Consider the following 17,500-nt stretch of genomic DNA (forward strand, 5'->3'; position numbering starts at 1 on the left):
TGTGTGAACGGGGTATTTGGTTGTCGAACACGTGTTCGAAAACCAAATACCACGTTCACACGTTCACACATCACTTTAAACACGTTTCTGTCGAACCGCGTTCGACGAACCGTGTAAACCCCCATCTTAGTTTTCTTCTTCGTAGGATCGATTGAGATAACCAAACCAGCGGGCTCCTGTACTTCTACGTGACTCGCTCACCACATAGAAACCAAGCTCAGGAACTAGTCACACCAAGCTTACGACCTGTTTCCGACCACCGGCGACCAGACTGGTTTGAACCGTTTCTCTGTTTATAAGAAAGAATTCAAGACAACGCAATTGAAATGCAACTCCCCCGTCATGAAGATAAATATGAAATAGCCAACTGGCGCTAACCGTGAGAGAAATAGAAGTGCCATCGTACAATGTGGTCGTCGGAAACAGGTCGTAAGCTTAGTGTCACTGGGGCTTTGCATAGCAGCAGCAGATTCCGACTAACACACATGGTACTAACAGGCTCCCACGGGCACACAGCTGTTTTTTTTTTTTTTTTCGTTCTGGTTAAAATTTTTATTTCATTCGTTATCCTTTCTTTTTTATAGCTATTATCATTACCGTTCCTACTTTGTTGTGTTTGGTTGTTTATAAATCTATTCATCTCTCTATCTGTTCATTTGTCTGTCTTTGTCTGTCTCTTTGTCTGTCTGTCTGTCTGTCTTTGTCTCTGTCTCTGTCTCTGTCCCTGTCTGTTGTCGTCTGTTTTTCTGTCTTTGTCTTTCTGTCTCTGTCTATCTGTCTGTTCACTTATCCATCTCTCAGATGAGTAGATCTGATTCAGAACAGGTCATCGATTGATCGATGACCCGACGTGGCAAAAACGTGACATTGAGATGAACAAAACTTTATAGAAAACATATTAATTACACAAATTCTAACAAAAGAAAATAATATACGTATACATATATATATATATATATATATATATATATATATGTATATATATATATATATATATATATATATATATATATATATATATATATAAACTTTCCCACGCGCACATACTAACCAATACACTATTCATGGCGGAGGTGGGTTGAACGTGATATTTCGTGTAGGTGTATGTAATTCGAGCATACAAATATAACAAAGTTGTACTCAACTTATATCTCTCTTGATAGCGTATTAGTTTATGTCACTGTAACTTTGTTACGGGTTAGCTGGGTTCGAATCTTCTGCTCGTCCATGTTTCAATTTCCAACGGATGCCTCCATCGTGCGATTCTGTCTCGACTGCAATGGTATGGTATTAAAAGTGATTTGTGGTTGAAAAAAATATATATATATATATATATATATATATATATATATATATATGTATGTATGTAAGTATGCGTGTAAATAATATTTTGTGCGGGCGCACGTGCATATGTACGTGTTTGAGCGCACGCATACATACCTCAGTACTCGCGTTTCCGCACCATCGCGTGTCCGCACCTCAGACTAGAGGGCATTAATGCACGCACGTATGTCTGGACATCCTTTACCTAAATGATTTCCCCCAAATCCCTCAGGACTTGGACGCCCTTATTACCTGCAGCCTTTGGCCTCCTCTTCCTTTGTACTGCCTCATTTCAACCACCTGTCCTTTGCCATCTTCTCCTCCTAACACCCGTCATTAACATCTGCTCCCTATTCTCTCTCTCCTTATCTCTTCTTCTGCCTTTGTTTATATGTTTGTCTCTCTCCCTCTCTCTCTCTTCGCCCCTCTTTCTCTACCTCTTCCTCCTACTCCATTTATCTGTCTGTACTCGTATGTCTCCTTCACACACTCACTCTCTCTCTCTCTCTCTCTCTCTCTCTATATATATATATATATATATATATATATATATATATATATATATATATATATTCTCTCTTTTTCTCTCTTTTTTGCTTTCTCATTTGCTTTCCTTTAGTCTTATCTTTTGATTTTTCTTCTCTTTTATCTCTCTTTTCCTCTTTCTCTTTTTTCTCTTTTCTTTCGCTTCTCTTATTTTTCTCTTTTTCTTTCTCTTTCTTTTTCCTTTTCCTTTTTCTTTTTTCTTCTCTTTTTCTTTCTATTTTTATTTCTCATTTTCTTTCTCTTTTTCTCTTTTTTCTTTCTCATGTTCTTTCTCTTTTTCTTTCTTTTTTCTTTCTCCTTTTTTATTCTTTCTTTCTCTTTTTTATTTTTTCTCCTTTTCTTTCTCTTTCTCTTTGTTTTTTTCTTTCTCTTTTTTTCTTTTTCTTTCTCCTTTTTTATTCTTTGTTTCTCTTTTTCTCCTTTTCTTTCTCTTTTTCATTCTCTTTCTCTTTTTATTTCTCTTTTTATTTCTCTTTTTCTTCCTCTTTTTCTCCTTTTCTTTCCTCTTTTTTTTTTCTTTTTGTCTCTTTTTCTCTCTTTCTATCTATTTCTCAGTCTCTGTCTTATAAGGAATATGATATATCACTTTTATCATAAAGTTCCTCTCTAATGTGAGTGTATTTTATGATGCATTGTTTCCCCTCATTATCCTTAGTCTACATTTTCTTTTTCCCTTTGCTGGATCTTGAACCACCATTTGGTCCTGGTTTGTTAACTGCAATCATCTTCATATCCTCTGACACTGTGCTGCTTCGATTAAAGTTATCTTGTCCTTTTCTCTCCAGCTCAAATTTGTGTTTTCCGTCGCTCACTTCCAAATTCGAGGGCATCCGCTAGCTTTCTTCCTACCCTTCCAGTCCCCAGAGCTCACTTTAGAATTACCTCCTAATTCGATGGCATCCGCTAGCTTTCTTCCTACCCTTCCAGTCCCCAGAGTTCACTTTAGAATTACCTCCTAATTCGATGGCATCCGCTAGCTTTCTTCCTACCCTTTCAGTACCCAGAGCTCACTTTAGAATTCACTGGTCTTCCATACGCATCACATGCACAACCCATCTCAGTTTTGTTCTGTTCACGATTTTTTTTTCTCTGGTTTAGCTATCTATCTCGATGTGTTATTGTTCCGTCTTTTCTCTGTTCTCATTAGGAAAATTGACCTTGTAATTATTTTTCAATATTGTTTTATAAAAGCCAGTGGTTTTTGCTCAATTTGTTCGGTGACCCTCAATATCATGTTGGAGCTTTGTATTGTAAAAAGAAAAATTAAGTTGAACGGTAGATCCTTAATTCTTTGTTTCTTAAAATACTTCTTTTGTTTAAAAGTATTGATGTTGTTTTAGTTTGTATTTTAACAGTGCTTCTATCCGTTTGTTGTACGTGTAAAACTAAAGTAACATTTATTTGCTTATATTTTTCTCTTTATTTATTCTTATTCTTAATCATCGTACCCAGATATCTAAATCTTTCAAACTTTTGTATCTTTTTACCATCTAAATAATCATATCCTTTAGACCTCTCTCTATAATGAAGTAGTTATACAAAATTTTATGTTTTAGTCCAATTCCATTTGTTGTCTTTCGAAAAAAATGTAATTTAATCATTCAGATCATTTCTACGTTTTCCAATTGGAAATGTACCATCAGATATTAAATATTTTTATCTCAATTTTGCCTACCTCACGTCTTTCCTCTATCAATCATTGTCCTAATTAATTCTTCATCACCAGGTCAAGCACCATGTAAGAGAAGACACCTTTTTCCAAAACCATTCTGGATTTTGATGTCTGTTTCTCTTGTATTTACCTACGTTATCGAATTTGTATTTGTAAGACATTATCTTATCAAATGTTAATTTGTCCGGTATTCCAATTTCCTTTAATTTGCTCTATAAAATCTGTCTAAACATGCTATCGTATGCATGCTTAAAGTAAGAAAAAGAGTTATTTACATCTTATTAAACTTCCACACTTTGTTCATTGTTTTACTGTCAAAATATGATCAACCGATGACTTGACACTTACAAACCACACTGATATTCTATTACTCTCGCATACGCCTTCAATATGGTATATATATACTAGATAATATCCTAAATGCAATCTGTAATGGAGCTATACCACAGTGATTTTTCCATTCATCATTCCTTTTTCAATTTAGTGATACTCTTACTCTCTCTCTCTTACTTACTCCGGTGGTGGTCGGGCCACTTGCTGACCCCTCACCGCTAGCACCAAATGCCTCCAGACTCTACGGTCCTGTGCCACTGTCATCCAATCCCGGACATCTGCTCCAGCCCTTTCCAGGTCCTCCCTCACGTTGTCCATCCATCTTCTGCGTGGTCTTCCAGGGAAACGTCTTCCTCCTACCATCCCATCCATCATCACTCTCAGTGGTATAGTGATATATTTCCTCAATTTCAAAACTACCCTTTTTCATACACAAAGAGTAAATCAGGAACATTACCATAAACTCAACAATGAAATATAAGCGTTGCACACAATGTCACGTCTATCAGTGGTTTAACCTCTTCCAGTACGGTGACGGACTTGAATAATTTTGTTCTGACCAAGAGCACATTAGTTGATATAGCTACGAGGCTGGACCCTGTTCTAAAGATAGTCTCGGCCCGTCGATTCACTATACAGTCCGGAGTCTACCCACCACCCCCATCCCTACCCACACTACCACTCTCTAACTGCATAAAATCGCCTGTCATACGCTTTAAGTAAATCATCGAAATGTCATTACGGATGTCCGATTTAGGCGTACGATAAGTCTATATAATTGTATCTTTCGTTGTTTGTGCGTCCCTAACCTAACCTAACCTAACATAACATAACATAACATAACATAACGTTGGGATGTCCGCCTTTGCCACTGAAGGTTTCAGGTTGTCGGTGCCGACCTGAAGTCTTGTTATCATCTATGAGATGCCATGGGAACTTCGTTCAGCGCCAAACAGTCCTTCTCCTTTTCGTATTTTCCTCGAGGGAGATTAAGTAATTTTCAGTATTTCATGTGTAAGCGATTTGGAGCAAAGTATGTGATTTGTCTCCTTTGAATCTGTGAAGTTTCGTCGTATGTAGTATAAGATAAGGTACTTTCAGTAATCTGAGTGCGTGAGATACAATACACAAGTCTTCTAAATATAAGAAATAAGTGTCGTTTCTTATAAGTAACTTACATTCATAAACCAACATAATTGTTTACACAAGGATATTCTATATTCCAAAGGAGAAAGATTTTCTTTACTATCATCCTATTTTTTGGGGTGTGTAATTCTCATAGGGTGTGGTAGAATATATTTCTATGTAGGAACAACTAAGAGATGCTGAAGAAAGTGTAATCAAATAAAATCCAAGAACCAAGATGCATATGAGTGAAAAAGAAAAAGAAACGAGTATATGTTTTCTTCGGTTTAGAGTCCAGTGGGTGTCTCATGCATGAAGTTGTTGTTGTTGTTGTTGTTGTTGTTGTTGTTGTTGTTGTTGTTGTTGTTGTTGTTGTTGTTGTTGTTGTTGTTGTTGTTGTTGTTGTTGTTGTTGTTGTTGTTGTTGTTGTTGTTGCTGTTGCTGCTGCTGTTGCTGCTGCTGTTGCTGCTGTTGCTGCTGTTGTTGCTGTTGTTGCTGTTGCTGCTGCTGCTGTTGCTGCTGTTGCTGCTGTTGTTGCTGTTGCTGCTGCTGTTGCTGCTGTTGTTGCTGTTGTTGCTGTTGTTGTTGTTGTTGTGTTCCTCCCTAGACTGTCTGTCCGAGCAGTCCCGTCTCCCCAAGGAACGCCACGGCCGAAACGGGGTTTTCCCACAAATCTTCGTCTTGGGACCACCACCCCAAACCCCAAGAATTGGAAGCCAAACAGCGGCAAACACCCCTGGCCACCGGCTCTACACAGGTGGCACCTATCCCCAGGAGTGGCTTCGGTCGCCTGGGCCAGTACCACGATCATGCATGAAGTTCCCCCTATCTCTTGGGTTTTGCTTAAATGACAAGTGTCGAAGTCCCCACCTTTGTGTCCTCTTGATGGTGTACACTATTTATCTTTAATGGGCACCATATCATTTTCAAATCAATTATCGTCTTCAATTGCAGTTGTGGGCCAAGACATGGTGATCAAAGGACTCTGCCATCTCCATGAATCCATCTCTTCGGCGAGATATTGTTCCCATAGACAGGAGCCCTAGTTATCAGCGACGAAATACAATATGCCATCTATATGTAAATTAGATACCCATGCGTGATACTCGTAGATGAGCGTGCACCACACGTGCATAAGAGACTGAAAATATCATACAAACGTGAAATGGTTTATTCGTCAGTTGAGTGGTAGATGAGTTGTTTCAAATAAAAACAAACAAGCCAGTAAAGTAAAACACAATACTGTAATTGACATGGTTATCCAATTTTTCACTCATTTGATCCCCCCTCTCTCTACACACACGCACACACACATACATATATACACACACACATACACAATGTATGTATATATATATATATATATGTGTGTGTGTGTGTGTGTGTGTGTGTGTGTGTGTGTGTGTGTGTGTGAGTGTATGGATAGATATAGCTATTTGCGGGATTAACCGCCAGGAAAGATAGACTAGCAAAGCAGAGCGCTTTCGTACATTTAGATTTTCAGTGGTATTACAAAAAATGAACTACAATTGATACAAAGAACTTACAGAAATGTATGAAAGAATGAGCCATAGGGAAGAAGGAACTCGGAGAGGTAGTGGAAGAGGTACACATAGTTTTGCCGCTGTCCTAGTGATCAACGAAACAATTAGAGAATAGCTCACAATTGGTATTTTACAACCTAAACAGCTTTGAAAATTCTTTACATATATAACCATCTAACTTGTATAGATCTTAATAGAGGTTAACATTTATCCCCTTACTAAATTTGATTAAACTGCATTCGATTAATTTTTTCTGTGGTGTTTCGCGTTATCTCAGTCAACTGGAAGGTTATGATTGTTAATGTGAGTAAATACACCGCTAGATTAGTTTCTCTATGATACATTTCTTATGTTGATTGATTCGTGTTTAAAGCGTTTTAGTAGTTTGACTATCATAAAACTGATTACAGGATTTGCAAAGTATTTTGTACACAGATCCATTATCATAATTGTTGGAATTATCTATGAGCAGTTGTCTTACCATAACAAGTTGCATTGTTAAAAACTACAAAAATATGTAAACATAAATTTGTTAAACAATTTTCATATCAATGCAGTTTTTAACAGTAAAAATATGGTAAGTCAATTATTCGTAAATAATTCTACCAATTGTAATAAATACCTTGCAGATCATGCAATCAACTTTGTTGATAAAACTGCTAAAACACTCAAAACACAAATCAGTCAACACAAAAATGCGCAAGAGGTGGAAACCAATCTAGCGGAATATTCACTCACATAAGCTATTTCAACCATCCATCTGACTGGAATAAGGCTAAAGTAATTACATATAATAACATCACAGACAGAATTTTAATTGAATGCAATTTTGATCAAATCTAGTAAGGGAACAAATGTAAACATTCATCAAGGTGTATACAAATTAGATAGCTATATATGAGAGGAAATTTCAAAGCTGTTTCAATTGTAAAATACCATCTGTAAGCATTAGTTCCAATTGCTTCCTTTATCACCAGGACAGCGGCAAAGATATGCATAAATTTTCACCATCTCTCCGAGTTCCTCATTCACCATGACCCATTCTGTCATATATGTATGTAATTTCTTTCTATCTATTGTAATTCCTTCTTTGTGCTAGCACTGAAAATGTAAGAGTACAAAAGCGGTATGTATATTTGTGTATATATATATATATATATATATATATATATATATATATATACATGAATGTATATATTGTAATTCCATCCTTGTACTAGCACTGAAAATATAACAGTACAAAAGATGTATGCATACTTGTGTGTGTGTGTGTGTGTGTGTGTGTGTGTGTGTGTGTGTGTGTGTGTGTGTGTGTGTGTGTGTGTGTGTCACTATGACGTATGGAATTAATAAACTCTCCTACTGGGATTCGAACCCTTTCCTGACCGGCTTGCTTATTATAAGGCAGAGGCCCTACGAAATGGAATGACTTAGATCACGACCTAGTGCCTCCACCGAGGGCACTCGCATAAGCACAAGCATCAGATACTTTATGCAGGCTAGTCTTCTGACAAGTGTAGGGTCGTCGTAGCTCAATGATATGGCCTTTGTCTCATAATATGTTTCATTATAAATTCATCTTCTAAGGGCCGATGAAAAAGTAAAATTGTAATAGTTTTAGTTGTTGGTATTATCTTTATACCAGCCGTTTATTATTTTCTTGGTCTCGTGGTTAATATCTTTCTCACTAAAGCCATTATTGATTAGTACTTAGGTGGAGCGCTCGGTTATAAAAAGGAACATTAAACCTGTCAGTCCAGAGAAAAAATGCTTAACTTGTAATCATATAAAGTAGGACCAGCGTCACGACATTTGATCTCACCTTTTTAGTTCATTCGAATATCAACATAAGGAGGAACGTTCTTGCCCCTCTAGGAAATGGCTCCCGCATCGACCCGGTAGGAGTTCAAACGCACCTGCCAAGATGAACAAAGAAACAGACAGAGGCCGTAATGAGAGAGCAGTAATTTCAATTCTCTAATGGGCGTCTATAATTGAATGAGCACGCAAACAACTCCATTAAGCAGAGAGTGCGAAATTGGAGAAACACGAACGAAACGGAACAGAAACTCGACAAGGTCATGTGAAGGGGAAGGACGTCTTGGTTCAAGGTGAGAGAATATTGGTGGAGTATATAATGGAAGACTATTCAGTTCATGAATAATCGATCCCAGGTCTCTCTTTTATGAGACCCGCGGCCTCAGGAAACCGGTCACGGTTACCTGTTTAGCCTATTGGTTATTTGGTGAAGACATTTTTGTTAAGCTGTCTGGAGTAGGTGTAGGATGGTGCAATATAAAGTGTGTATTCTAGGTAGTGGATACGTCTCATGTACTTGGCGTCAGTTGCCATATAGTAATAAACAAACACCATCATATTTAATGATTTCAAAGAAATTGCATGATAAGGATGTGTTCATAGACAAAACAAATATTTTTATCTTATTACAAAAGAATGTAGTTGATGGTGGTTTTTTTTAAAGAATCTGAAGGTTTTGTACACTCATTTGAGGCAGGATAGACCCCCAACTTCCCCATCAGATCTGCGTTGTGTCCACGGTTGCTTCGTCATTCTAATATTCCGTGGAGCAATGACTGAGAATCTGTGACCTAGGTCATGGAAATTAAGTCCTAGACTCCATGATTACAATTACAGATACGAGTAGTATTAAATACAGGAAAGTAAAATAAATCAAAAATGAGATATCACTGTAGGATATGTAACAAAGAGGATCTCCACGCATATGAAAAAAGAAATCGAAATCAATGATTAAAAATGCAAAAATTAAATGGATAACAAAAGTATTCATTAGCTGATGAAAAGTCTATTAGGGCACTGCTTGCTTCTACAAAGAATAAAGGCTCAGGCGACTATGAATAGAAAAATGTCTTCTTGTTTAATACAGTTATTCACTCCACTCCCGAAATGAGAGACAAAGGGTGGAAGGAAAGAGGAAGATTGAAGGAGAGAGGCAGAGAGAAGTAGAGAAAGAGTAAAGAGAGGAGTAGAATAAAGAGTAGAGAAAGAGATACAGAAAAGAGTAGGGAAAGAAGGATAGAGAGGTAGAAAGTTAGGGAGAGAGGTAGTGATAGAAGTAGAGAGGAGTTAAGAGAGGAGTAGGATAAAGAGTAGAGAAAGAGGTACAGATATGAGTAGGGAAAGAAGAATAGAGAGGTAGAAAGTTAGGGAGAGGGGCAGTGATAGAAATAGAGATGGTAAAGATAGGAATAGAATAAAGAGTAGAGAAAGATGTAGATTTAGAAGTAGAGAGAGAAGTAGAGAATGAAGTAGAAAAGAGGGATAGAAATAGTGATAGAAAAGCTGAAAAAAGAGAGAGGTAAAGAGAGATAGAGAGGTGGAGAAAGAGAGAGGTGGAGAAAGAGAGAGGTGGAGAAAGAGAGAGGTGGAGAAAGAGAGAGGTGGAGAAAGAGAGAGGTGGAGAAAGAGAGAGGTGGAGAAAGAGAGAGGTGGAGAAAGAGAGAGGTGGAGAAAGAGAGAGGTGGAGAAAGGAAGAGGTGGAGAAAGAAAGGTATGTAAAGAGAAATATGAAGAAATAGATGGAAAAAGAGCAAGGTGGAGAAAGAGAGAAGTAGTGCAAGAGAGTGAGAGGCTCATACATACACAAATGATCACGTACTTGTGGGAACCTCTTCTCCATCGACAAATATTTCCTTCCTCCAAGAGGTTTTAGTAATTTCCTAACATGATGAGCTCATCGCTTAGTCCTTTCCCCTTCCCTTTAGATCCTCATTTTTTGTTTTGCTAATACCACAGCCGTGTAATTAGCATCAGGCAATTATCTAGAAGATGTTCTCCGTTTCATGTGTAGATTCTGCTTATTATCTACTGCACTGAATGTATAAAATTTTGTGTCCTTATTTTTTCTCTCAGTGTGTATCCTAAACCTCCTTGTCCTCTGTTTAGGAACTTATGAATATGATTTTGGTATCAATAGGTACGAGCAGCCATTTTGGTGAAGTGTGGGGATGATACTTTAATGGAAGGCTTACAACACTGGTTCGAACTCTATGACATTTGTTATGTAACTTGTTTCACTGAAACCAGATATTTTCATTCGGTTTGGGAATGTTTACAGAAGTGAGATGATGGACATTGGAAGGTGGGAGAGGTGTGAGACGTCTTTCTGAATCTTCATGAGTACTGGTTCGAACTCTATGACATTTGTTATGTAACTTGTTTCCCTGAAACCAGATATTTTCATTCGATTTGGGAACGTTTACAGAAGTGAGATGATGGACATTGGAAGGTGGGAGAGGTGTGAAACGTCTTTCTGAATCTTCATGAGTGTTGGTATGCTGTCGCGATCTTTTCCCACAAGCAGGACAAAAGATAAACAACCAAGACTGAATGTACAAACCCATAACAGAAGAGAAATTGTGTCTTAGACACGAACGCATGCACGAACGAACACGCACGCGCGTTTGCTCCAACTGTGCCTTCCAACATGTACAGTATATGTACATGGCGACCTTTCAGACCTGAGGTAATGAGGAGAATACTGAATGTTTTTTTCTCTCGTAATTTGAGTATATGTCGGATAGTCTCTCATACACAAGGAGGTAAAGGTCATATATATATATATATATATATATATATATATATATATATACATATATATATATATATATATATATATATATATGCTCTGTGAAGGTAATCTTACGGGTGGCCGATAGCAGTGGGTTCGAATCCTGTATGCGACTGTCATGAAAATTATTGGATATATATATATATATATATATATATACATACATACATACATATACCAAAGCATTTTCCCCCTTCCAAGGGAGGTAGCCAAAAAGGGAAAGGCATAAAAATACTCCCACCCATTTCATCCCTAAATACACTCCAAACCCCTCCCACCCTTCCTCTCATCTGAGCACCTCCTGGATGACGGGTCATCCCTGCACCCTGCCCACCGCCCTGGGTCAGAAGCAGTGTCGCAAGACACAGCACATCCACAGCAAGGCCGCTTCATTTAATCGGCGACCCCTCCTCTCCGTCCCCCTTTGCATATAAGGCGAGGACGGGGAGAAATCCCTTCGGGCTGCGTCAAAATTTACTCACACATACTACCCCCCCCAACCCCAACCCCCCCATTCCTCCTCATGCAGTCACAACATCATCCATATACAACCATTCTCCACTCACCTCTGTCTTCCGTCCTCTCCCTTCCTTCCTCAACAGACATTCCCCTCTTCCCCAAAGCCCCCTTCACCCCATCCATCCACCTCATCCTAGGACGTCCCCTCATGTTCACTCCCTCCACATCTGCCTTCCATACCTCTTTTACTAGTCTTTCTTCACTCATTCTTTCCATGTGTCCAAACCATCCTAATATTCTTTCATCAACCCTATCTCCCAAATCCTTTTTCATCCCTGTTCTCCTTCTCACCTCCTCATTTCTCACTCTATCCAGCCTAGTAACCCCCACCATACTTCTCAGACAACTCATCTCAAACACATTCAAACTCCTTCTCTCTTCTTCTCTTATGTTCCACGTTTCTGCCCCATACAGTGCTGTTGGCACAATCACTCCTTCATACAGTCTCCTCTTAGCATCCATTCCCAAATGTCTATTCCTCATTACACTCTTTAAACCACCAAGGCATTTACTCGCTTCTCTCAATCTACATTCTACCTCCACCTTCACTCCACCTTTTCCTGCTACACTTGCACCCAAGTATCTAAAACTATCCACTTCCTCCAGTCGCTCTCCCTTAATGTTCACTTCCAGTCTACTGCCACTTTCACACCCTTGTACATCTCATCACCTTACTTTTACCCACATTTATCTTTAGCTTTCTTCTATCACATACTCTCCCAAACTCTGCCACCAGCTTCCTCAATCCCTCCTCTGACCCTGCCACAAGCGCAGTGTCGTCCGCAAACAACAGCTGGCTCACCTCCCACTTTTCTCCATTTTCTTTAACCATCTCCAATCCCTGACTCACTACCCTAGCATTCACCTCTCGCACCACCCCATCCATGTATAAGTTGAACAGCCAGGGCGACATAACGCATCCTTGACGAAGTCCCACCTTTACTTCAAACCACTCACTCTCTCCATTTCTAATCCTAACACATGCTCTACTACCCTCATAAAAAATCTTGACAACTCCCAAAAGCTTTCCTCCTATCCCATAAATCTGCATAACCTCCCACAGTGCCTTTCTGTCTACCCTATCATAAGCCTTTTCCAGATCCATAAAAGCCCAAAAAACATCCTTCCCCTTTCCTATAGCTTTCTCACATATCTGTCTTACCACAAAGATCTGATCTACACAACCTCTACCCGTCCTAAATCCACACTGTTCCTCACCAATTACTCCTTCTGTTCCTCTCCTAATCCTCTCAATTAAGATCCTCCCATAAGCCTTCCCTACTACACTCAACTGGCTAATCCCTCTGAAATTACTACATTCACACTTGTCCCCTTTTCCCTTGTAAAGAGGAACTATACAGGCACTTCTCCAGTCCTCCGGTACTCTACCCTCTCTCCAGCAAACATTAAATAACCTCACCAACCAGTCCACCATCACTGAACCTCCCTTTTTCAGACATTCTGCATGGCATCCATCCAGACCAGGTGCCTTACCTGCTTTCATCATCTTTACAACTGCCTTCACCTCATCCTTCCTTATTTCTCTTCCATTCTCCTCACCCATCACTCTCATTTTCTTCGCATTTCCCACTGCAGCTATCTTTCCTTCCCTATCCTCCTTCACATTCAGCAACTCCCTAAAATATTCTGCCCATCTTCCCCTCACTGCCATCTCTTCCATTATCATCTCTCCATCTGTACCTTTTACCTTTTCTTCCCTACTTGATTCGCCTCCTCTTCCTCTCTTAATTTCTTTCCAAAACATCTTTTTATTACTTTCAAAATTTTCTGTCATACTCCTACCCCATTTCACATCTGCTCTCCTCTTTGCCTCCACTGTTGGAGTAGAAAAGACTGGAAACGGGGAATCTATATATTTCGATTGCAAACTGCAATCCTCTTCAGTAGATACAGATTAGAGAGGACGTGCTGTTTAAGTAGCACCCTTAACAAAAGAAAGGGGAACATGGGAAGATATCTCTACCCTCGGCTCACTCCGTATGTGAGGTCAGGAGGCAAATGAGCTTTCACTAGGTTGGAGATGAAGAGTCCGGACATTATGTCCGGGGACCATTGCCCCTTTGAAATATTCATGTTGGGCTGATATTCAATAATCGTAGATTCTACCATTTTTCTCCTGAACTCACATCTGGATTTATAAATAAGCTCAGCTCTGTCCCAATCTAAACAATGTTTAAATTGCTTAACATGTTGGAACACAGCTGAGCTCTCTTGTGCATATTTAATGGAACGTTTATGTTCAATCATCCTGGTATTCAAATCCCTTCCAGTCTGTCCGATGTAAACTAAGTCACAACCTTTACATGGAATCGAATAAACCCCTTGGCTCTGTTCTTCTTTTAACCTTTGATGGACATTTACCACCTTTTTATTAATGGTGTTAGGGTAATGATTAATCAAATTTAATTTGTCTTTGGGAAGAAACTTGGTCGAGGGAATGAATGATTCAGAAAAGGGAACAATTAAAGAGCTCTTGCCCAATGAAAAATTAGAGGAAGTGGGGGTGGTGTTGAAAAAATTGGATCTCGCTTCTCATACACATTGGGCAAGAGCTCTTTAATCGTTCCTTTTTCTGAATCATTCATTCCCTCGACCAAGTTTCTTCCCAAAGACAAATTAAATTTGATTAATTATTACCCTAACACCATTAATAAAAAGGTGGTAAATGTCCATCAAAGGTTAAAAGAAGAACAGAGCCAAGGGGTTTATTCGATTCCATGTAAAGGTTGTGACTTAGTTTACATCGGACAGACTGGAAGGGATTTGAATACCAGGATGATTGAACATAAACGTTCCATTAAATATGCACAAGAGAGCTCAGCTGTGTTCCAACATGTTAAGCAATTTAAACATTGTTTAGATTGGGACAGAGCTGAGCTTATTTATAAATCCAGATGTGAGTTCAGGAGAAAAATGGTAGAATCTACGATTATTGAATATCAGCCCAACATGAATATTTCAAAGGGGCAATGGTCCCCGGACATAATGTCCGGACTCTTCATCTCCAACCTAGTGAAAGCTCATTTGCCTCCTGACCTCACATACGGAGTGAGCCGAGGGTAGAGATATCTTCCCATGTTCCCCTTTCTTTTGTTAAGGGTGCTACTTAAACAGCACGTCCTCTCTAATCTGTATCTACTGAAGAGGATTGCAGTTTGCAATCGAAATATATAGATTCCCCGTTTCCAGTCTTTTCTACTCCAACAGTGGTTTCTACGTTATTGACAAATGTGTGATTACATTTTTCACCTGTAATATAAATATATATATATATATATATATATATATATATATATATATATATATATATATATATATATATGTATATATACATAATTATCAACGTTGTCATAGATCCCTTTCAACTACATATCGTGCTATTATCATGACCAAAGCATCAGAGACGATATCATATAACATCGCAAACAATAAGTTTCGAAAGCACTCCGAAACCGAAGGTGGCAGCCAAAAGTAAGGTCAAGGCGAATGGATGTTGGCATTGGGTTTTGGATTAAGGCGAAAGGAATGTAAGGCGATAACAGGATTCGGGTGGACTCTAATGGAACGTGAAATGCTTACGAGAGATGCTGAAATGTTGGTGGGCACGTTCACCTTGTTCGCAGAAGCAGAATAGCCGGATGTATATGTGAAAAACTGGTAAATGTCTGTTGATATGTTGCTCTTCGAGAATTGCTTTTAACTAGATTGTTTTGTCTAAAGAGGGATAGAAATTTGTCAAACCATTGATGGAAGGTTAATCTGGGATAAATCATATTACATATGTATACAGGTAAAATAATTATCTCTGTGTCTATATATGTATGTGTATATATGTATGTATGTATGTATATACATATGTATATATATATATATATATATATATGTATGTATGTATGTATGTATATGCATATGTATATATATATATATATATATATATATATATATATATATATATATATATGTTGAATACAAGCAAATAGAATACACTGGGGGCCGATATAAAAGAACAATTGGGAATGATTGCAATGGAATATGGCAGAACGGAAAGAAGTAAGAAATGATGGACTACATTACAATAAAACCTGGTGAAACTGAAGTTAACAATTCCATGGAACTTCATAGAATGGAATGGAATAGAGATATGAAATACAGTGGACGGCTCTGAATGGAAGCCCATATATCCAGCAAAGGACTAATCAGGAAGCTTCTTGTGAACTGTATGCCTCTTCTGAGCATTACATGAATTTCTTGTGAATTGTATGCCCCTTCTGAGCATTGCATGCCTCGCGTAGGCATACCACGCTTCCTGTAAGTACTGTTTCCTCTCAGCGAGAAAAGCTTAACAAGATTAATTTTCCATTTGCTAAGAAATGTGATTCGTGAGTGCATTGCAACAACATGTATTTTACGTAAATGCTTTTCATAAGGAAAACGTAAGATTATATGCAAAAATAAAAAGAACAAATCTGTCCGCTTTGGAAAGAAGAAGAACGAAGATTGCGTATTTTCGTGGAGTGATATTCCGTTAATCACGCGTAAACCTTCCATGATATGGTCACCTTTATCCTTTTTTTCAGGTTAACGATAGATGATGTTATTTAAGCAGAACTTCACAATGAAGGAGTTAAGATTAATTCGTTTTACTTCTTTCTTAAAGCAATGGATAAAGAAAAAATAAAACACTCAGTTGTATTAGAATATTTCAGTGCAAAAGTTGGGAAGGTGGTAGAAACTGACTCGGTTGGTATATCAGGTGATTTTCTAGTTAACTACAACATGAGAATATTGAATTTCTATTTTTTATGAAGCGTTTGGGTCGTAAAACAAAATAGAAACTGTCAAAACGGAATAATAATGAAATAGTTAATCCACATAAATATTAGGAAATTTAACCAATGGTCAACCGATCGAAGAAATGAAAAGCTTTAAGTATTGTAGGTCGCATGTGGCAGGGAACGGAGAAGTGTCAGTAAATTATAGAATTCTATTATGAAGCGTTTGGGTCGTAAATCAAAACAGAAACGGTCAAAATGGAACAATAATGAAATAAATAATCCACATAAATATTAGGAAATGTAACCAATGGCCAACCGATCGAAGAAATGAAAAGCTTTAAGTATTGTAAGTCGCATGTGGCAGGGAATGGAGGGTAGAATTATATTTTTTATGAAGCGTTTGGGTCGTAAATCAAAACAGAAACGGTCAAAATGGAACAATAATGAAATAAATAATCCACATAAATATTAGGAAATATAACCAATGGCCAACCGATCGAAGAAATGAAAAGCTTTAAGTATTGTAGGTCGCACGTGGCAGGGAACGGAGGAGTATCAGTAAACTGTACAGTAAAGGGAAAAAAAGCAAATGTCTAGCGGGAATGAAGAGTCATGAGAAATAGGTGTCTTGGGAGGAACATAAATTGAAAACTTTACGAAGTTTTTACGAAGTTTTTACATTACGATAATGTATGGAACAGAGACTAGGAATTTAAGGGAGGAGGAACGGACGCGACTGTTCGGAATGAAATATTCAACCCAGACAGAATCAACGTCGTTAATTCAACGCTGTAACATTCGACTAGATTGAATATCAACGATGTTAATTTAACGCCGTGATAATTGCTATAGCAACTACCTCCTAACTGTGTGTGAACAAAAACTATTCAAAATACATAACTATACGAGTATAACTGATGCATAAACATACTGATCACTCACCATATTGATTTTATATATAAGTGCTAAAGAGAGTATAATGTGAACCAATGAAAATAATGTATTACGTAAGCAATATTTCCATGAAAAGTGG

This window comes from Oratosquilla oratoria, chromosome 10 (assembly GCF_046742065.1).
Source record: "Oratosquilla oratoria isolate Oo_2021 chromosome 10, ASM4674206v1, whole genome shotgun sequence".
NCBI lineage: Eukaryota > Metazoa > Arthropoda > Malacostraca > Stomatopoda > Squillidae > Oratosquilla > Oratosquilla oratoria.